This window comes from Equus asinus, chromosome 9, assembly GCF_041296235.1.
Source record: "Equus asinus isolate D_3611 breed Donkey chromosome 9, EquAss-T2T_v2, whole genome shotgun sequence".
In the NCBI taxonomy this organism is placed as follows: domain Eukaryota; kingdom Metazoa; phylum Chordata; class Mammalia; order Perissodactyla; family Equidae; genus Equus; species Equus asinus.
This window is the reverse complement of record NC_091798.1, coordinates 14215240-14237685: the sequence shown is the minus strand read 5'-3', so window position 1 is coordinate 14237685 and position 22446 is coordinate 14215240. Positions and strand designations below refer to the sequence as shown.

The following is a 22446-nucleotide window of genomic DNA, read 5'->3' as shown; positions in this document are numbered from 1 at the left end:
TAAAGGTCAGTCATAAGAAAGAACATGGCATACTAACTGCCACTCCCCCATCACGAGCCTGGGCCAGATAGCACTAATTGATCACAACATTCTTTCCTGAGGACCCCAGACAAGGCTTGTCAACTTTTCTTATCACGTGCACCAGGTAGCTACTGCCAAATGATGGAACTGGCATATGAAATGTAACCCTAAAAAGAAATAAAATACTAGAAAGAATATTCCAGATCCTACACGGTGTGTGTGGAGGCTGAGGGACAGACAATAGTTGCTATAGGAACAGAGAAGAGGGCGAGGCAGATCATCATGGGCTGAGGGACCACATGGAACCCTGCCAGCCTGGCTCTTCGAACCAGAGCAGGGCTGTGTGATGACTTTCGTGGGCCCTCAGCACTTTTCTCTTTGTGGACACTTTCCTCTATAAAAATTTAAAAAATTTAAATTAATATTTTACAACTGTGTCAGTATAAAAACAATATATTAACACTATATATAACATTTACTGTGACCTGAAAGCTCATTTTTTCCCTTCTAATTTTAAAAGAAATAAAAACATTTTCATAGGCCGCTAATAGTACTGTTGTCCCTGGGCACTGTCTCCGCTGAGCCTAATGGAGAACTCAGCCCTGAGTGGGGGACCACAGTGTAGGGGTGCAGTGCGGCTGGAGTAAAGCAGCCCAGTAGGGATGCCCAATGGGATGGTGGCAACAGAGCCAGACTCTCTCCTGAGAATGATCAATGCTAATGCCCACAGGAAAGAGGGCCATCGGAATTTCCAAGGGACACTGAGTCGCTGTTGTGGTCTCCATGAAGGCTGCTCTCTTGGGAGGGTGAGGCCAAGAGGGAGACCCTGTTCCTTGCTTGTCCCCATGCCACTCTGTCCTAGCATCTTTTTGCAGCCTAGTCAGTGAATGCCCAAACCAGTATCCCCAAATCTTTTGTCTCCAGAATCCTCAGAATCTCAGGCCCCAGAATCTGCCGCAGTAAAAGATCAGTCTACAGCCTGGCTGAAGTTTTCCACTTAGAGTGAACAGCCTATGTTTGGCTATGTAGGACAACTGTATGATCCCATCTTAGAGCTAAGCAAACTGAGGTAAAGAAAAGGGGAGCTTCTTCCCAGCTTCTGGCCCCAAAGCCCACACTCCCTCTGCACCAGGCAGACGTGACTCCCAGAGTGGGATTTTGCTACTTTCCCCCTTTCATCCCAGGTTGATGGACAAAAACTTCAGAGGGACAGGGGACTAGAAGGAGGTCAAAAGGGCAGAGCATGCGAGAGAGGAGCACGGAAGACTTCACACAGCAAGTCTCCTGTCAGAAGTGTGCTGCTCAGCCCTGAAGGGGTCAGGCGGAGTGCGGGCAGGTGTGGCCCAGCGATGTCGTCGGGGAGACTCCTGACTGGAAGGAGGCCAGAGAGAAGGCTGGGAAGCTGGACAAGATAAGCTCAAAATCTTGGCCCCACCATGTGGCCTGACTCACACACCAGCGATCTTTTTGGGTTTTATTTATTTTTTAATTGTGGCAAAAAAAATCCCCATAAAACGTACCATCTTAAGCATTTTTAAGTATACAGGAGTGGTAAGCACATTGTTGTGCAATAGATCTCTAGAACTTTTTTCATCTTGCAAAACTGAAACTCTGTACCCATTAAATGATAACTCCCCATTCCCCCCCCCCCCAGTCCCTGGCAACACCCATTCTCCTCTGTTTCCATGAATTTGACCAGTGTTCTCCTGATCACTCTTGGTATCTGCCCTTTGTGTGTTCCTGTTACTAAAATGGAAAGAAAGGGGGGAGTCCAGGGAAGATGAGGGCTAGGGGGAATCCAGTTGCTTGAGCAGTTTCCATACAGTCAGTGGTAAGTCCCTCTATATCATAGAAGTCCCTCTATATCACATGGAAGCACTGGTCCCAAGGAGACGGGGTGGTTTGACTTTGGGGTTGGCCAGGGCTGAGTTCAGGTCCGGCTGTATCATGCTCTCGCTGTTGGATCTTGGGGAAATTACCTAGCCTGCTGAGCCTCAGTTTTCTATCTACAAAATAACCCTACTCACTGGGTTACAGTTAGTCTTAATGACACACTTTATGCATAAGTGTCTAGCATTGCAGTAAGAGCATGACGATGACAAAAATAGTATTTGTTGAGTCCTAACTCCATGTCAGACACCGTGTACATACTAGATGGGCAGGATCTCAGACAGGGGAGCTCGGAGGCAGGTGTCACTATCTGCATCTCATCAATAAGGACACTGAAGCCTGGAGAGGTTGGGCACATTCTGCAAGGCCGCAGCATTAGGAAGAGATAGAGGCAGGATTTGAACCAGGCCATCTGCCTTCAGAGCCCTGGTTCTGAACCGCTAATTACTGGAAGCCTTGCAATAAATGAAAGCTCCCTTCCCCTTTCCCTTTCTTCTTTTTATCTCTGCTTCCTCTCATCCAGGGTTGCCACCTCCTCCACCCCAACCTAGACAACCATCACCCTGAATCCATTTCCCTCCCTGAAAAGGACTGTCTTGGAGGTCCCTAAGGCCAGAATTGGGTCTCTATGTGAGTCTGTCTGGAACCACCCTCTATTGTCACAGCTGCACAAAGCCTGGTGAGAGTTATACTCAGACAACCAATACTCCAGTCTAGGCCAAAATCCTAAACTCTGGCCCACCGCTGCCTGCAGTGGGTAGGGTGTTTAGCATGCTAAAAGCCTAAAACCAGAATTGAAGCTAAAAATAAAACCAGCTTGGCTCCGAGGCTCCAGGAAGAGAAGGAATCGTTTTCAGCTCTTTGCCGGTATTTGTGGCTGGATGAAAATAAAAACACAACCAAATTTAGCCAATTGTCCTCTGCCTGCTGTTTCATTAACCCTGAATGAGGATTCCATGGTGGCTGGGCTGGGATCTTCTCCCAAAAGCTTCAGGGTCTTTCCACTTTGGCTTGGGCGGGCCACATGCTGGTTCTCCCTATTACAAGGAGCTTGATACTCCATTTCATTTGCAATTTATTCCAGGATTTATTCATGTTTACACAGTGAAGCAAGCCAGTCTGAAAGGTTTTCCTTGAAGAGCTGATGAAGGCTCCAAGCTGTATAAGGTGCACTTCTCATGTGGCTTGTACAAACCCAAGTCCTGAACAGGAACAGGAACAGTATGAAATGTGTCCATATATGGAGGGACAGGTAAGCACTGGGCTGCAGACAGTGACCATGGCCATGGTGTCCTCCATCACTCATGCCATCTGCTGCTCTGTCACCCAGGGCCCAGGGGTAGAAATCTGCCGTAGTTCAAGCTGGAAACAAATCAGTGATGCCTGGATGGGGAAAAGGACTGAATGGAATCCATATGAGGATAGACCCAAGGTCAGCAAACAGGCCACAAGCCAGATCAATGATGTGGTAAACCCTACCTGGGTGTCCCCTTTCCCTCTAAGATCAACACTCCTCAGCTTTCCTCCAGGAACAATGCAGAGCATCAAAGTAAAAAACCCACTGGCTGCTAGTTGCAAAGTCATACTGCTTTTCAGCCTGAACTGTGACGCTCCAAGAAACAAAGCCTTGTCTTTGTGCTACTGCTGATGGCCTTCCTGGAGGTACCAGGGTTTCAGATCTAATTAGAAGCTTTTGCCATTCATTTGTTGAATTCACTCATTTCACTCATTTACCTATCTATTCAACCATCCAACCATTAATTTATCCATTCATCCAACCACTATCTATCCATCCATTCATCCGTCCATCCATCCACCCATCTCTGCAGTCATTTTTCAATATGAAGGTACAAAGATGAATAGGTTGCAGTCTCTTCCTGCATCTGCATGAATAAAATGCAGATGAATAAGAATGTCAGATGTTAGTGGAGGAGACAGACATGAAAATAAAAAGTTGCACTGTGATCTTATAAGCAAAGGCATTGTGGCAGTACAGAGGAGGAGCGGTTAACCCAGACCTGGGTACAGGAAGGCTTCTCAAAGAAAGCAGTTTGGAGCTTACTTTTGAAGCATGATTGTGACTCTTCAGGAGACACGGACAAAGGTTCTAGAGTTTGAGAGCAGTATGTGCATGGTCATGGAGGGAAGGAGACCAAGGAGCATTTGGGGAGCAGGCCTGCATTGCCAGAATATGGAGGTGACTGGAGAAACACAAGCAATGAAGCTGCAGAGCTGGGCAGCGGTCATATCACAAGGGCCCTTATGGGTCATGATAAAGGATTTGGGCTTGGCTGTTTACAGAGAGTCATAGGGAGCCATAGAAAGGGTGTGAGCAAGGGAATAATAATCTGGTTTGGATTTTAGAAAGTTCTCTTGAATGGCAGTAAACCTAGTTTGGAAGAGGGTAAAATTGGAATCAAAGAGACCACTAAGCTCTTGACTAAGACCAGGGCTCTGGAATAATCAGTGTGGTTGTGTGAGGGCCTGGTTAAGGATGAGAGTGTAGGACTGGAGTGTAGGACATAGATATGACATACAATCAATAGGGCTTTGTGATTGAATACAGATGATGGTTGATGGAGTTACGGGACCAAAGGTCTTAAAGGTGACCCCCAGGGCTCGCACTTGGGTAACTGATCAGTGAAAATTACCAATCGCTTTTGAAGGGAGGACCACCATGCAGGAGGTGGTGTGTTTAGATTTCAGATTTCTATACCACTGGGGTCTCTCAAATATGTATGGACAACAACTAAGCAGTAGCTAGTAATAAGACTAAGACCACGAGTCAGGCACTGTCCTAAGCATTTCACATATACCATCTCATTTAATTTCCCACAGAAACACTTTGAGGCTAGTACTCTTAGTCACCCTATAATAAGGAAACAGACACCTAGGAAAGTTAAGGCACTTGCCCAAAGTCAAACTTGACCAAAATGATGGTGATGGGATTTGAACACAGACACCTGATGTCAAACCTGCACTCTTAACTATCATGGATAATGATGATGTTTAATTTAACACTTCTTTATAGACCGTCCTGATTTATTACCTAACGAGTGGGTCTCATCTTCCCATTATGTTCTGAAGGTCCTAGAGAGTAAGAAATACGTCTGATATCTGGTTGGTGTCCCAACTTCCACCAACACAGCCCCAGGCATGTGCGGGGGCCTTCAAAAAGGGCCTGTTGAATTTCAGGAATAAATCATAAGTCAGGAATGGCCAATTTGGGGAGTCTGAAGAGTCAATAGCCTTCCTGGCTTAGGAGGAGGGAGCCATTCTGTATGGAGGTAAACAAGACTCCCAGAGAGCCCACTTGCTTGAGTCTGTCTGCATCCTCCAGAAACTTCTTGGAGATTAAGCTCCCAAACTCACCTGCCTCACTGACCAGCAAAGTTAGAAGGGGTGGGGCTGAGTGCTTCCCCTCACTGGGCGAGGAAAGGGTGAGAGGCCTCCAGGCCGGAAGGAAGTATGGTCTGTCAGCAGCAGGCCTCAGCACCAGGCACTGCCAGTCCCTTCCTTTTCTCAGGGAGGTGTGGAATGTAGAGCTGCCTATCTAAGGCCTAAGGGAGGGAAAAAGTCAAAGGGTGCTAACTCCCCAAAGTCACCAGGATTGTTTGCTTTAGTAATGAAATCAACTGGGTCCACTTCCCAGGCACTTTCCTAGGCAGCTGGATGCTTTCCAGGTCTACTGGTACTTTCAGAAACAGCAGCACATCTAAGAAACAGGGGCCAAATCAGCTTTGTTATTCAGAGCAGAAGCTCCCCACCTCCCCCAGTGGAGGGATGGAGAGGCCCAAGGCTTCCTGTGAGCTGGGGCTCCAGGCAGGGAGCCCCAGGGATGGACAGCAGGCTCCAGGAGAAGGGCAGAGCCAAAATGCAGAGACCTCGAATCCCAGCTCAGAGGTGGCAGCATTATCCACAAAGATGTACAGATGTCACTACACACCAGGGGAACTCTGTGAGCAGAGTCAAAAGAGCAGAGAGCCTGCTTTGGGGCTGTTTCCACAGTTACTTGCCATAGCCAAGAATGGCCTCATATTTTCTTTGTTTCCTCACCTGTCAAACAAATCAAATTCAGGCTTTTTTCCTGCTATGCAAATTTTCATAATGCAAACTGGTTGTAACCTGATCAGTTCAGTAGGGAACCTGATTTGTGATGGTTGTTGGTTTATACCACTGTCATAATCAGAAACGGTCCCCACGTGTGGGAAGAAAGCCTTTATGCCTCAACACCCATGGCCACTTTAGTCGGGTAACTGGCTCTTCTTTGCCATTGGGATTTCCTTTTTTAAAAAATTTATTTTTATTTTTTGATAGCAGTTTCACTGAGCTATAATGGGGCTTCTTTTTAACAGCACTTCTGGACCAAGCCACGATTTATTTTGATGTTTGGAAGCAAGTTGACCTGAGTCTTGCCTTCCATGGAATTCAGCATTTTTGCTCAATGACATTTAGGTTGGCTTACACCAGTTTTGAAAATCTGTTATTTTTAGTTTGTAACTTCAAAATTTCCTAATAGCAATTAAAAACCTTTATTTTTGACATTTCTGTAGGAGAAATAACTGTTGTCACAGTCTAAAACTCTTGCCCCTAAGCAGTTTTTTTCTCATTGAAGTTGTTTAAGAAAACCCCTTTTAAAAATAACTTAAAGTTTATTTTAGGAATACAATTATTCTGTAACAGCAAACTTATACCTCATGAGGTACCTGAGACAGCTGAATGGTTCAACATCTGCAATGGGCTTTGCGACGTTTCTCGAAGGCTCCATAATGGCAGCCACTGTTATTATCATTATCATCATCCCCAGATGCCCCAGGAGGTCAGAAATATAGAAAATATATTTCTCCTTCATAGATGACATTGGTCACAAGACTATTAGCAGTAACAAATGAACTAAAAAAATCTCACTGGGTTAACACAGTAGACACAGATTCCACACACCTAAAGAGCTTGCTCTCCCATAAGATGCTGTAGAGAACGTGTGGCCTCCAAGACCACTGTGCCGGGAGAAGAGATGGAGGGAGGAGCCATGGCAGCTCTTAACCCAGTTGTAACTCATATCTCTTCTGCTCTCAGTTTATTCACCAAAACCAGTCACATGGCGCAAACCTAACTGCAAAGGAAGCTGGGAAATCTACTGGGAGACTTGGATATCAGGTAAGAACGATCATAAAAACCATCTTGTCTTAGCATCAAAGCAACAGTAACGATCTCTTTGTTCTTGTTGTTTCTTCCATCTTTCCTTTTTTCTGTTAACATAGGGCACTTATAATGTGCTAAGTGCCATGTGAGGTGTTTTATATGCATTACCTCATTTCACCTTAAAACGGCTCTTGAAGTAGACATTGTCATGATCATTATTTTCTATAAGAAAACTGAGGCACAGAGAGTTATGTAACTTGTCCAAAGTCACACCGCTGACGAATGAAGTCTGGACAGAGGTCTCTCTGACACCAAAACCTGTGCTTTGAATCCCTTCACCATTCTGATTCCTTAACTCTTTGGTACTCGCTTGACCAGGAGGCCTCTCAACAGTCTTAGGAGGGACGCCGGTTGTAAGGAGTATTTGCTCATTTTATAGCTGAAGAAACGGAATCACAGCAGACTAGAAAGCTGGCCCTGTGCTCCCTCGGCCTCGCTGTCCAAGGCCTAGTTATTGATCCCGCCCCTCTGGTTTCAGAAGAAGGCTCTGACGGCCTCAGGAGATCCCTGCTTCCAAGGCAGGAGGGGAATCCTGAGCCATCTCTGAAGAGCAATTGTCCTTGCTCCCCTCTCAGACCTAAAGGGTCTGTGCATTCAGAACTTCTCCAAGGGTATTCTCAGCCCCTGCCGGCCCTTGCGGGTGACTTTGTCCTGAGATGCAGGGACAGTTCTAGAGAGCTCTCGGGCTTGCCTAGGATCTCATCTTGCTGGGATCCAACCCAGGACTCCAGCATGAAAAGAAAACAAGCATAAAGACCCCCAAACAACTCCTTTTGAACTCTTCTGCACCTCACATTGGACCAATTTTCCTCCAATTACACGGTTGTTAGGGATAAAGCAGAGTACATCAGCGGCCTGAGCCTGCCTTGCCTCTGACCCCTGTCCCAGATGCTGCCATATGCCAAGATACCCCTGCCTCCAGAAGACCTTGATTGCAGGAGGAGAGACGGGGGAGGGGAAAAGAAGGTCCTGTCTGTGCCGTGGCAGCAGGATATACACTGGCTCCACAGAGAACGAGCCGAAGGGCACTGAGAGTCCTCTTGTTCCAGGGTGGCTAACCCATAAGGCCTAAGTCATTTTCACCTAGAACACTGCAGGGAACTGCAGGGGCCGTGACCAACAGGCTACTTTATCTAGGACTAAAGTCATGATCCAGGGTTTCTGGGGATCCCCCAGTAGATTGCACATGGAACCACATTAGTTACACTGAGGGTTCAGACTCCAGGAAAACATGTCTGGGGTGGGAGAAAACACATTATATATGCATGTGAATGCATAGACACACACATGTAACATGCATTACAGACATAACGTGCATGCAACTTTACAGAGTCAATGTACACCCCTCAGGGCTGACCAGATCCATTCCATACAGTCAGACCACTTGGCAGCGGCCAAAGCTCAGATCCCCATAGAGATCTCTTCACTCCACAGTTCATAATGGGGCCAAAAGGGCAGGCAGCTCCCCAGACTCAAGAGTCATGCCTCCATCTCTTCTGAGGTACTCCAGTCTTGCAAATTCTTCTGCCTCAGGGTTTTTGCACATGCTGCTGCCTTCTCTGGGAATTCTCTTTACCCTCATACCAGTGTGGCAGCTGCAGAGGTGTTTAGATGGAAGTATTCTGAAGGTAGAACAGATGGGATTTGGTCCTGGATTGGAGGTGAGACTTGAGAAAGAGAAATTAAGGATGATGCAGAGGTTTTGGCCTGTGCATCTGAAATTTTGGAACTGTTGTCACTGAGATGGGGGAAGACTATGGGTAGAGGAAGTTTGGGGGGGACCAGATTTGGACACGCTAAATTTGATATGCCTATAAACATCCAAGTGGAGACAACCCATAGACAACTGGATATGCAAATCTGGGCTTTAGGGATAAGATCAAAATAAAGATGTAGAGGTATTTAAGGGCATGAACCATGGTCACCACAGGAGACGAAGAAAAGAAGGGAAGAGGAATAAGAACTGAGTCCTGGGCTGCACCATCCATTAGAAATCAGAGGGAGGAGGAAACAGCAGCCAGTGTGGCTGGAGGAGAAGCAAGAGAGGGTAGAATTATGGAAGCCAAGTGAAGAAAGAGTTGCAAGGAGGGAGGAATGGGTTTATCAAATGCTGCCAAGAGGTAGTGAAAGATGAGGATGACACTGCATTTAGCAAAGTGGAGCTCATTAGTGACCTGGAAAGAGTAGCTTGGTACAGAAGTAGGCATGAACTGTTAACTGGAGTGGTTCAAGAGTGGGAGGAGAAAATCAAGGGAAAACAATGATTTTGAGGGGTTTTGCTATAAAAGGGGACAGAAAATGGGTTGATAGCTAGCAGGGGATATGGGATCAAGAAAGGTTCTGTTGTTTTCATTTTTTAAGATGGGGAAATTGCAACATGCTCATATGCTGATGCAGGGGATGAGGGGAAAACTTTTGAGTGAGGCTCCTGATTAGCCAACAGAGGAAATTCCAGCACACAGCACACAAGTGATGGCAATGGCCTGTGACAGGGCTGAAGACAGGCTATCTGTGGCAACAGTAGGGGAGGTAGAAGTTAGGGGACAGTGTATGGTAATATCATGGTGGCAGTCTACAGAAGGTCCCTTCTGATTACTTCTATTTTCTTTGTGAAAAAGGAAGCTAGACCCTCAGCAGAGACTGAGGGGGGGGAAGGAGGTGTTCGATGACTGAGAAGAGAAGGTGAGAAACAGCTGTCTCGGAAAGAGCAGGAGAGTGAACTAACTAGAAAAGCCTGGAGGGTTGGTGGGCAGGAGCAAGTCCCCTTGAGGTTAGTGATCCTGAGTTGTAAGAGAGAGTCATCCATATAAGCATGTGTTCACTCTCCAGCCATATCCAAGGTGCCTGGGTGAGAGGGTGCAAACAATTGAAGCCTGACTTCAGCCAAGGTTAGGGTTTTTCCAGGAACTATGATGGAAGAGGAGAGGGACACAGGAGTAGAGGGAATGTGCTTATAGTACTCAGGAAAATGGGTCATGAAATCCATGTTGGTTAAGGAAGAAAGGGAGTTTGCTATGGTCTGAATGTTTGTGTGTTCCCCCAAACTCATATGCTGAAATTCTAACTCCCAAGGTGATGGTATTAGGAGGTGGGGCTTTGGGGAGCTGATTAGGACATGAGGGCAGAGCCCTCATGAATGGGATTAGTGCCTTTATAAACGAGGCTCCAGAGAGATCCCCTGTCCTTTCCACCATGTGAGGGCACAGCAAGAAGTTGTCAGTCTGCAACCCCAAAGAGGGCCCTCACCAGAATGTGACCATCCTGGCACCCTGATCTTGGACTTCCAGCCTCCAGAAGTGTGAGAAGTAAATCTCTGATGTTTATAAGCTACCTGGTCTGTGGAATTTTGTTACAGCAGCCCAAATGGACTAAGACAAAGGTCATTAGGTGGGTGATGGACAGTGACAAGATGACAGTCAGTAAATTATAGGCCCCTTCAGGGTCCAAGAACTCATGGACAGGGCATGGGGCTGGGGCTTAGGAAGCCAGGCTTTGGCCCTAGCTCTGCTCCCAGAGCTGTGTGACCGTGTAGACCACAGCCCCTGTCTGAGCCATGGTTTTCTAAACCACAGAAGCAGTGGGTGGGATGAGAGGGTTCCTAAGATCCCTATTCTGTTCTCCCTAGTCTGAGAGCTGGATAGGATACTTAAATTCTAAATCCAGCTCTAAATGACCTGTGTGTCCTTGGGGTTTAATCTCTCTTTTCCTTGGTTTCTCCATGTGAAAAATGTGAATAATAATACCTCTTACAATATCCACTCAGATATGAAGTGCCATGAGAAGAGGGGTTTTGGACTGTTTTGCTCACTGCAACTCAGTGCTTAAAATAGTTTCTAGCAACTAGTAGGTGCTCAATAAATATGTGCTGTTTGGTTGGTTGTTGAATGAATGAATGAATGAATGAGTGAATACCCACTTCAGCTATCCCACAGAATTACTGAGGAATAAATGAGACGAAGATGGCAAACTTCATGAAAAACTTAAAGTGCTATAAGTTGCTGTGCAATGCTGCCCAATGTTCTGTTCTGCACCCCTGTTCTGGCTGCTATTTCACTTCTGGTTGTTCAAACTAGAGCATCTCGTTAGGGACCTTCCAGAGTATTGCAACCAGGTTACCGCAGGATTGCAATCACAACAGCACAGACTTAACACTTTGCCAGAGCGCTTGAAAGAGGGTCCTGAGAGTCTGGAGCACGAGGCACACACCATGTGAGTCAAATAGTGGGCTGAAAGGGAAGCAGGGACAGCTTCAGAATCAAGTGAAGCCAGAGTGAGGTGAGGGTCCCTATAACAAGTGGAGCATTCAAGTGAAGTTTCTATATCAGCAAAACAAGAGTTGCTGAAAAGAAAAGACAGAAAGCCCCACAAAAGCTAACCCTCTCTCTTGTCTGTGCTGCCTGGGAATGAATATGGGAGAGCTGTGTTGGGGGGCTGCTGAGGGGGATGGAGAATTCCTTTGAGGTTAAGATTGCTCTGTGAAAGCACACTCCATCATGACATCAAGCATGCCTTGAGCAGCCTATGGTTAATGTTGTGTCATTCCTACTAGGAATTAAGAGAAAAATACTTTAGGCAGCTGTGAGGACTTTTTCCCCCTTAAAATACCCAAAAGCAGCAAAGCTGGTTCTAAACAGGATAGCATGAGTGCAGCCCACCAGAGACTTTTCATTTTCTCTCTGGATTATTCTAGGCCTTTCATCTGGGTCTCCAATCCCTTCAACCCACAGGTAGGAAAAAGACAGATGTAAACTGAAGGAGAAATACCCTAGCTGGTAGACGTATGTCACAGAGGGCAGGTGCAACTTAGCAGAAATTTTCTGGAAGTGTACTGTTTAAAATGATCCTGTTTGAACCCATTGGCCTTTTGTTTTGAGAAAGTTCAAAGTAAAAAAAAAAAAAAAGAAAAAGAAATGAAATGAAAAGGAGACCTGACAGCAAAAGATTCAAACATTCCTAGCTTGTGAATGACAAATTTCCCTTTCATTTCTGTTCTAAACACTCACACGCTGCAAGATCTGTTAATCATGGTGCTTCTCTGTGTGTTTATCTAGGTATCTAGATGTCTACATATCTAGCAACAAAAAAGATCTTTTAAGCCTTCTCAGGCATGAGCCAAGGAATGTACAGTAATTATCTGTGACCAATTCTCATCTATAACCAATTAGAATTTTACTTTCTCATAGCATTTCCTTCCTGGTCCAGGTCCAAGCTTTTTTCTTCTTTTTTTGGTGAGGAAGAGTGAGGCTGAGTTAACATCTGTGCCAACCTTCCTCTATTTTGTATGCAGGACACTGCCATAGCATGACTTGATGAGAGGCATGTAGGTCCTTGTCCGGGATCCAAACCCACAAACCCCAGGCTGCCAAAGCGGAGTACACAAACTTAACCCCTACACTACCGGGCCAGTGCCTTCTTCTTCTTCCTCTTTTCTTTTTTTCTGTAGGAAAGGAAGATACCTGGATATATTTAGAACTGGCAGTATGGAAAGGAAACAGGGTGAAAGGGGAAAGGGAGCACTTATCAGATTGCATTACTGCTTTGATCTGATTGAGTCTTCTTTGGTTATTCCTTTTCTTGAATGCTTTTCCAGCAATGGGAGGGTTTCTCAACCCTCCGGCTATTGCATTTGAACTGAAGTCTGCAGAACAGTTTAAGAGCCCCTGCTCACCTCTTTCACCTCCACCTCGGGCGAGCAGTTCCCCATCCAACCATGGCTTTGAGATCCCATCCAAACTTGTTGGCGTCTCGAACTGAATCCCAGATGTTCACTTAGCGAGAAATAAATGAATGGCCCAAGCTGTGGACTGAACCAGTGATCCTCACAAATAGATTCCAGGTGTGTTGGCATCTGGACTGCTATCTCTCTTTTTCTCTGTTTTACACACACACAAACACGCGTGCACGCGCGCACACACACACACACACACACAGGATGACAGTTCCATCCTGAAAAGAATTCGACACCATCTCCAGATGGAGAGCTGATGTAGAATGGACAGGACTAGTTTCCTAACATGAATGACATCTTTTCAACCATGGACAAAGGCAAAGCACTATGAACACACCCTCCTTTGCATTCAATTGTCGAAATCAAGACACATTTGCTGTTCAAAGTCAGCTGATGTCTGAAAGAGCTTAGAAATGCTAAACTATCTTAACTGCACTGATTTTCATTCTCAATTTCCACCACCTCCTGCATTTCCTATGATACTCATCTTACTGCAAATTTAACAAGCACCCACTATTTGCCTACCTGGGGCAAGCAACAATGGGAAGGAAAAAGAGAGAAGGCGAGATCTCTGCCCTCAAAGAATGTATAGTCCTATTGAAACAGTAAAGTTCAAGTCACTTAATTCAAAAATTGATTGAGAAATTCGATGTTTACTAAGTGCCTATTCTGGGTCATGCTCTAGGACAAAATCCAGCAAGACCTCTTCCTTAAAGAGTTCACAGTCAGTCTAGTGGGGAAGGAAGATAAGTGCATAGATGGTACATGTGATGTGTGCTAAGAGAGAAGGAAATACAGCAAGTCGTGGGAGAAGTCTTTATGGCTTCACGGAGGAGGAAACATTTGATTAGCATCTTGAAAGAGAAGGAGCAATGAGCCAGGGAATGAAAAACAGAGAGAGGGCTGAGAGAACGTATGGTCACAGGTACTGCACTGGGACACCACAGAAGCAGCACCTATTGTAACATGCACAGTGAAGGAGGACAAACAGCTGTGGGGTGGATGAAGCGACTTGGCAGGCACAAGTCAAGTGAGGCTCGGGGAACTTGTGAGCCAAGTTGGTAAGATCAGCACACGTGAAACGCTGAGAGAAGCATGAGCTGGAACCTTGGGCAACGGGCATTGACTGTAAGCAAAGCAGGAAGGGAGAGCTGACTAGAGGCTAGAGGACTCATGAAGGAGACAACTCTTAGAGGACAGGTAGACAGAAAGGGGTAGGGTCCACCAGGCTCAGAGCATGGAATGAGCAAAGCCATGGGCAACTGCTGTTCCATGACAGGTGCACAGACAGTGAGGGGACCATCATGATCCCATCAACAGAAACATGCATAGATGAGAGCGAACGCTAGACAGGTGGGATGAAGCTGCATGGGCTTGCGGGAGGCCAGTGGGCTCCCAAAAGCAATCATCATACCTCTAGTGATTTCAGAGGGTAAATGCACAAGTATTTTTATTTTAATCAGCATATATTTTTATGTTTTTAGAAAATGTAGACTCTCTCATGGTCATTATTACTTAAGATGAGGCTAAGGAGCAAAAAGTAAGTTGACATGAAGTCAAACAAAATAAGAGTACAGGTGTTAGATTGATCAAAACTATGACGAGGGTTCAGAAATTACTGGCTATCTGGGGAATCTTGTGTTGCTTAATGGCTGGTCACTGAAGTTTCTCAAGCAGGATCAGCATGAAGAAAAAAACACTGTAGGAAGAAAACTCAGGCAGGGACATGCAGGACGTGTTGTCAGGGAAAAACAAGAGTTGATGGGGGAGATCACGAAAGAGACCATTGTGTGAGGAGTATGTGAGCTGAAGGGACCAGAGTTAGGAACGGATGAAAGAAACAGGAAGATGACTGGCAAAACTGTGACATTGGATGAGGATGATTGGAATAGAGAGAGGACACAGTAGATTGGTTTATTGGTACCAACTCTTCCTTCCTTCTCTGCTATAGAATCCTCCACCCAAGACTTCTGCCATGTGTCTGCAGTCTCTCCCATTAAAGTGGGCAGCATATATTTCCTTCCCCCACTAATGTCTGGCTTAGCCATGCACCTTGATTTGGCCAACAGAAGGTAAATGGGTGTGATGTGAGCAGAAGCTTTAAATGTGCTTCTGTGACTTGGCTTGATCTCATCTCTTCTTCTATCTGCCATGAGAAAACCATGCATTGGGTAGCCACTAGCCCAAGGGGAATGAAAAGTCACATGGAAGATCCTGAACCCAATCCACAGCCTGAATCCAAGCCCAGCTGAGCCTAACTGAGATCAGCTGAAATCAGACAAACCCAGCCAACCCATGACCCATAAGCAAGGAAAATCAATATTTTTGTAAGTCACTGAAACTCTGAGGTTGTTTGGATAGAAGGGAAAATTGACTGACACAGAGGAGGAGGAGAGGCATGCAGATCTGACTGGTCTCCCTGCTGCCCCTGTCGCCCCCTACACCCTATTGCCACTAGTGGCTAGAGTGATCCTTTCAAAACCCACATTAATGAAGTGTCATTTCTTTGCTCAGAACCCTCCAGTGGCTCCCATTTCACTCAGAGTGAAAGTCAATGTCCTCGTAATGGGCCACATCCCTACACGATCTGTCCTCCTCCCTACTTCTTCACCCCTCAAACTTCACCTCCTACTCTCCCACCGTCTCACCCTGCTCCAGCCACAAGCCTCCCTGCAACTCCCGGGACACATCAGGGTGCACCCTCCCTTGGGCCTTTTCTTTGCTTTCCACTCCTTAGAAAAGACTTCAGATATCTAAATGGCTGACATCTTCACCTCTAGTCTTAAAGCAGTGGAATGAATGATGTGGGCTGCTCTGAAAAGAATCCAACCTGACATCTCCTCATGGACATCCTATAGGCATGTCCCACATGGACATTGCCATCTCCCTCCACACCAACCTTCTTTTCCACATGTGCTCCCCATCTCAGGGAGTGACCCTCCATATTTCACTCCTTTTCACTTGACACTCCTTAGTGCAAACTATCATTATGTGCTACGAGCCTTGCCTCTTAAATACATCTCTAAACCACTCTCTTCTCCTAACTCCACTGCCACTCTACCAATTCAGGCTACTGTGCTTGTCCTCTGTGTTACTGAAATGGCCTCCCCACTGGCCTTTTTGCCTCCAGTCTTGCTCCCTACCCTTTCACTCAACTCTTAAACCCTGCCTCCATATTCCAGGTGGACTGATCTTCTTCAACACAAGCCTAATTATGTTGTTTCCCTGAAAAGCCTTCAATAGCTCCTCACTGCCCTCAGAAAATCACCGAAAGTTCTTCATCATACTTGCTAAGCTATGTGTCATCTGTCGTCTGTCCCCCCAGCTATGACGAATTTCATTCAGCTCCTGAACATACTCTGCTCTGAGAGATCACCTCTGGGTCTTTGCAAATGTTGTTCCTTCCACCTGGAACGCTTTTCCCTTCTTCTCTACTTCATTAACTCCTATTCAGCCTCCAGGTCTCAGCTGAGAAGGCATCTCTTCTAGGAAGCCTGTCTGACCCTCCCCTTTCCATTCCTACGGTACTCTGAAATTATTTCACTACACTGCAATTTCCTTTCATTAGAGAGCGAGTGCCATACTGAAAGATCCCTTCAGATCAGGGTGGGCAAATATTTCCTGTAAAGAGCCAGGTGCTAACTACTGTAGGCTTTGCTGGCCCTATGCTGTCTGTCACAACTACTCAATTCTACCAATGTAGAATAAAAGCAGCCATAAACCATACATAAGTGAATGGGTGTGGCCATGTTCCAATAAAACTTTATTTACAAAATCAGGCAGTGGGCTGGATTTGGTCCATGGGCCCCAGTTTGCCAAATCCTGCTCTAAATGGTCACTGTAGCCCAGGGCCTAAAAGAGTGCACTGTACATCAAAAGGGCTCCATACAGATTTCTTGAATAAAGAAAGATGGGATGACGATATGAATAAATATATGGTACATTTCAAAGGCTGAGCTGATCTAGTTTTTCAAACTTGTTCCCTAGAATTAAACTGATGTTTTAGAAACTGTGTCTTTTCTTGTTCCCACATGTCTAAACCCCTGCCTGGAAACTATAACAACATTTATTGAGTGCCACTCTTTTAAACACTTTACAATGATTAATCTATTTTATCCTCACAATAAGCCTATGAGCTATGAACTATTATCTTCAGTGTATATAGGAGGAAACCTCCTCAAAGATAGGCTCTGCCTTGCCCTCAGCAGACCCCTCCTTTCCTAGAGACCCTCGCTCGGTGCCTATAATCCAGCCCCTTGGTTGGGCATCTTCCCCAGTGTCTGTGTGGTCAGCCTGAATCCATGCCTCCCCTTAGCCTGCTCTGCCCACGCGCCATGCACTCAGCCTGGGACGGACATTCCTAATTCGGCTCTCTTGCCCACCTCACCCTCTAACTCCCTTCCCCACAGTCTCCATGTTGGATGCTGCTTGCCTTTTTCCCAAGGGTTTCTCTCTCTGCTCTGGGCCCCACTCACCCTTTGAGCTCCATTCTATCACTTTTTCCCTCTCTCACCTTTTTTTTTGTGCTCCAAGGAAATTCTAATACCGGCACGACATGTTTCAAAGGCCAATGCACAAGTGATTGTATCTAGAACTTGAAAAGTGTGAGAAAAATCCATGAGATGAGAAATGCTCTGATAGAAGCAGTAGCAAGCTCAGCGGTCTTCCTACGGAGATTCGGCCAATTACCGAAAACACTTCCTCTGGCTGAAAGGCTTACCACTGAAGGAAACTTGGGGAAGAACACGCTGTAATGTTAAACCCCAAAGGGCCGCTCTTTGCTCTGAGGCCCTGATCTCATCTGTGATTCCTCGATGGTTATCTGAAGTACGTACCCCGTGACGATTTAAGGGCTCCCAACAAAAGCAGATCCCTTATTGAGGAGCTGGAGGCAGCATTTTGAGCCTGAATTTGTCTTTTCCCTCCTTTCCGGATGTGGGTCTATGCCTCTCACCCTGAACTCAGCAGCCCACGGCAGCTCAGAGCTCTGGTTTGAATCTGACTTATGAGCCGACGGGTATCGCCATGGCGGGATGTGCGGCTTGGATGTTAATTGCTCATTAGCCATCTGTGCGTGCTGCGCCTCAGCTAAGAGACAAGAGAAAGAATGTGAGTCGCAGATACCTGGGAGTCCAGCTACCGACACACGTGGAAACCATCCAGGGAGACCTCAGGTTCAATCTGCAGCTTGGCCACATATTTATTTCTCACTAAAATAACATCTGGCTTTCATTTTTTGGTGACAACTCGTTTGGACAAGACCTTGAGTAGGTTAAAAAAAAAAAATTAGACTTTCCACCCTTCCCCCTGCCTTGAGGAACTAAACTTTGTTTAAGCTCTTTCGTGAGCCAAGAGTATGAATAAGGAATTGGTGTGGGGACCACAAGCTGGGGTATAAACAAGGAGTTATTTGTTTCTTCTTATTAAAAGATGATGACTCTAAGGCATTTACACACTCCCCACTTGTATGCAAGGCAGAGTTCCTGGGGAGAACATACAGCAAATTACATGTAGCTCCCAGGAGTCCACAGCTAAAGTACTTGGCAATCCTAGGGCTCGACTCTGTGGCCGAGGCATTTGGGACCCTAGTTAGGATGACTGGGTTTGGGGAGTGTGTCTGAGTTGTGCAGTGACCCGTGAGAACATGACCCATTGCCACAAACACTGAGGTTCCACAAGGAACTAGTGGCCCTGACTGCTGCAGCCTGGGGTACCTGGGGGCCCCCACTACAATATAAGCTCCGTGAGGTCAAGAACATTATCTCTTTCGTTCTTTACTGCATCCTCAACACCTAGCAGAGGATCTGTTTGTAGCAGGTATTCTCAAGTATTTGTCAAATGAATGGACAAATGGTACAATAAACAGGTTCTATTGTGATTCTAGCTCCTATCAGTGGCCAAATATCTTCCAGACTACACCCAGAATACTTCCCACAGTCCTGAGGGGTGGGAGGTTGCCAGCCATACATGTAATAAAGAAGATTCCTTACTGATTGGGACCTCCAGAGCAGAGATGGAATAGGAGCTAGTTTCCAGGTTCTCCAGCTGGAGTAGTTTGAGGAGGAAATGAGTGAGGTTGCACAGGAAGTGAAACCTCAGTGTCACACCTCCAAACTTGAAATGTAATTCAGTGCCTACTGCGTGAAGAGCACAGTGCCACGTGCTCTGGAGATGTCAAAGAAGAGGGAGGGAGGGAGACGGTGTTTGCTCTTGGACTCTCAGAGACTTTCTCATAGGCCATGCCCTTTTCCACCGTAGGTTATTTGCACACGCTGCTTGTTTATCAGCATGCATGCCCTTCATACCTCCCCAAATCCTACTCAGTCACTTCAGATCTTTGCTCAATCATTACTGTCTCAGGAAAGCCTTCCCTGACCACTATCCCCACCAGTCTAGGTCAGATCCTCCCAGTATGCCTTCATGCACCCACATACGCTTTCTGCATAGTACTTATTACAACTGTAATTTTCCACTGATTTTCTTGTGATTATTTAATTAACAGCTCTCTCCCACTACCTGCACTGTGCAATGCAGTGTCTAGTAGCCACACGTGGCTATTTAAATTAAAATGAATTAAAATTAAGCAAAATTAAAAATTCAGTCCCTCAGCTACGTTAGTCACATCTTAAGTGGTCAATAGCTGCTTATGGCTAATGGTTATCATATTGGACAGCGCAGAGACAGAACAGCTCCGTGACTACAGAACATTCTCTTGGACAGTGCCATTCTAGACCGTCCACTCTGTGAAGAGAGGCATCCTGACAGTTCTTGCCTTCATCACATACTGCCGTGGATAACACACTGCCTACCACATAGTGAGGGCTCGTGAAATATTTGCTGAATGGGTGAGAAACCTTACGACTGAGCACAGGAGACAGACTTGTTAACTAGAACACAACGCAGCATGATTCAGTGCTACATGGGAGCCAAGAGGACAGCCCCATGTCCTACATCACAGAACGGAGAGCTCTTCTTTCGGGTGAGATTGGTGAAGGCTTAGTGGAAGAGGCAACATTTGTGTTGGGCTTTGAAAAGTGGGTAAGAGTTTGACAGTGGAGAAGAGGTAGGGTGTTACAAACAGTGAAAGAAAACAGCACTTGAGTAGGGTCACAGAATCAGGAAAAAGTGTGTCAGGCCTGGGGAAGAGCAGTAATTCATCCTGAGTGGAACATGGGTGTTTGGAAGGAAGGTCCTGCAACAGCATGCTGAAGAACCTCGATTTAATTCACATGCAATTTCAGGTCAGATTATCATCCACCTACTATGCGCCAGTGCTAAGAGCTACATACACGACCTCATTTGATATTTGCAGCACCTTTGTGGAGTAGGAACTACAATGGTCTCTATTTATAGATGAGAAAGCTGAGGTTCATATGGGCCATGTGGATTCATATGGATTAAATAACCAGATAAAAGTCAGGTGGCTAACAATTAACAATAATAATGGTTACTGAAATGAAGCTCCATACAGGTAGGGAGTATGTCTGTCTCATTCTCCATTGTATTACCAGCACCTCCCATCACACTGGAATACACTAGAGGCCTAATAGGTAGTTGTTGAATGAATAAATGATCAACAGTGTTTGATGATGATGCTTCTAGCTGTAGTAGAGACAGACAGAAAGGAGAGAGGCACTACTGCAGAGGGATTAGGAGCGACAGCACTTGGTTAGATTCTGCGTTGGGTCCAGGAGCCAAAACTTACTCTCTGGGTGACCCACAGCAAGTCTCTTGACCCTTGTTTACATCATCAGACCAAGAGCAATAATAATAGCGGCTTGCTGGATAGTGGTAAGAGCTTAATGAAGTGGATAATTCACATAGCAGCCATCAAATAAATAATGGCTTATGGTATTCAGAGGTAATCAAGACTTTGTCCCTTTTTCTAGGTTTTGGAGGCAGAGATGTCAGAGAAATTACACAGGTTGAATCAATTTGGGACTTGACAACCACAGGAAAGCTAGGGCTGAGGAAGGAATCAAAGACTCCTGAAAGGCTTTGAGCCTGGGGCTAACAAGAGGCTAAGTGAGGCCATGATCAGAACACAAGAGAAAGAAGTTTGGGTGCAAAATGAAGGTCACAGTGACTTCCCCTGACCCCTACACCCAGGAACCTAGCAAGGACTAGGAAAATGACACTTCCAAGGATGCAACGTGGCCCTCTCTCAGTCAATAGGATGGACTTGAGACAGAAGGGAGAGGGGCTACCCTGCCTAGACTGCTCTGGCTCTGATGGTTCCAGAGCAACCACTTCATCAAGTACACCCCCTAAAGCTTTGCAAGGTTTAGCACCTCATTTGCTGAGAGCCCACATGACATCATCTTTGCCACGAGTGGGTGAGCCAATGGCTGCCAGGCAACTGTGCATGGAGTCAAACCTTGAGCCTAGCAAAACAGATAACCCACAAAGCTAAGGCTGTGTGGTTTCCTAAGTTGATGCCTTGTCACTCAAAACATGGTCCAGGGACAAGTAGCATCACCATCACCCAGGAGTTTGTGAGAAATGCAGCATCTCAGGCCAGGCCCGTGATCTTCTGAACCTGCCTCAGCCTGTTAGTCAGGTCTCCAGTTGATTCCTGTGAACATGAAGGGTTTACAGCTCTGCATACAGACTGCCTAAGTTCTGGTTCTGCACTTACTACATCTGTGACCTTAGGCAAGTGATTTAACATCCCCAAGCCCCCATTTCCTCATCTAGGCAAAGGGGAAAACAATCAGGCTGACTCACTGAGTAGTTCTGAGGATTGCACAAGACCATGCATATGGAAGTGGTTAACACAGAGCTTGTAAATGGTAAGTGCCCAATTAATGCCAGCGATGGTTATTAAAAGCTCAGTGCCCAAGACAGGAGGCAGAATGATGGCCCAATTGACCGCTCTTTAGGTAACAAGATGTTCCCAAAGGAATGAATCAGTAAAACTAAGATGATGCTATCACCAACCTAGTCACCCTCCCCAAATGCATTTATTTATCAAACCAAATGCTTGAGAGGTTCCACCCAGCAGAGAACTTGAACCAGATCTGGTCCATCTTCCTGGACTTACAGTTCAAGACAGACAAGATTAGGCCCAGAGCCAACATAAACAGCGGAATGGGCCCTGAATCATTTTCCTGATTAGATCAGCAAACACACCAGGGCCGCAGAAGGACACATTCCCCCAGGACAGAGGCAGATAGGAATCAGGTCAACCTCAGGCCCTGCCCTGCAGTGGTTTATGGCCAGAAGGAACAAAAAACCACAGGATGGGACTGACCCACCTCCAGCACAGACTCTGGCCTCAGCCAACCACAGAGGCAGAATAAAGTTCCAGAGTAACAGTAGCAACACTAATCTTTCTTGAGGGCTCACCAGCAGTGTTCTAAGGGCTTCACAGGTCTTAACTGAGTCCTCTCAACACCTCTATAAGGTATTAATTATTAATCTCATTTTACAATTATTACACTTACAATTTTTATTATTTACAATTATCTCATTACATTATTTACATTATTAATCTCATTTTACAGATGATAATACTGAGGCTCAGAGAGCTTGTTGCTACACAACTCATCACCCCACGAGTAAGTGGCAGAACTGGGAATTTGGTTGGGTGCAGAATGCAACTC

The 22446-nt window shown here is 45.9% G+C and overlaps 1 protein-coding gene across 1 annotated transcript in view; it reads right to left on the bottom strand.

The window, feature by feature from the left end:
- Positions 1-22446, bottom strand: part of SLIT3 (slit guidance ligand 3) — a 588267-nt gene that overhangs the window by 488470 nt on the left and 77351 nt on the right. The gene's annotated exons all lie outside the window — the stretch shown is intronic.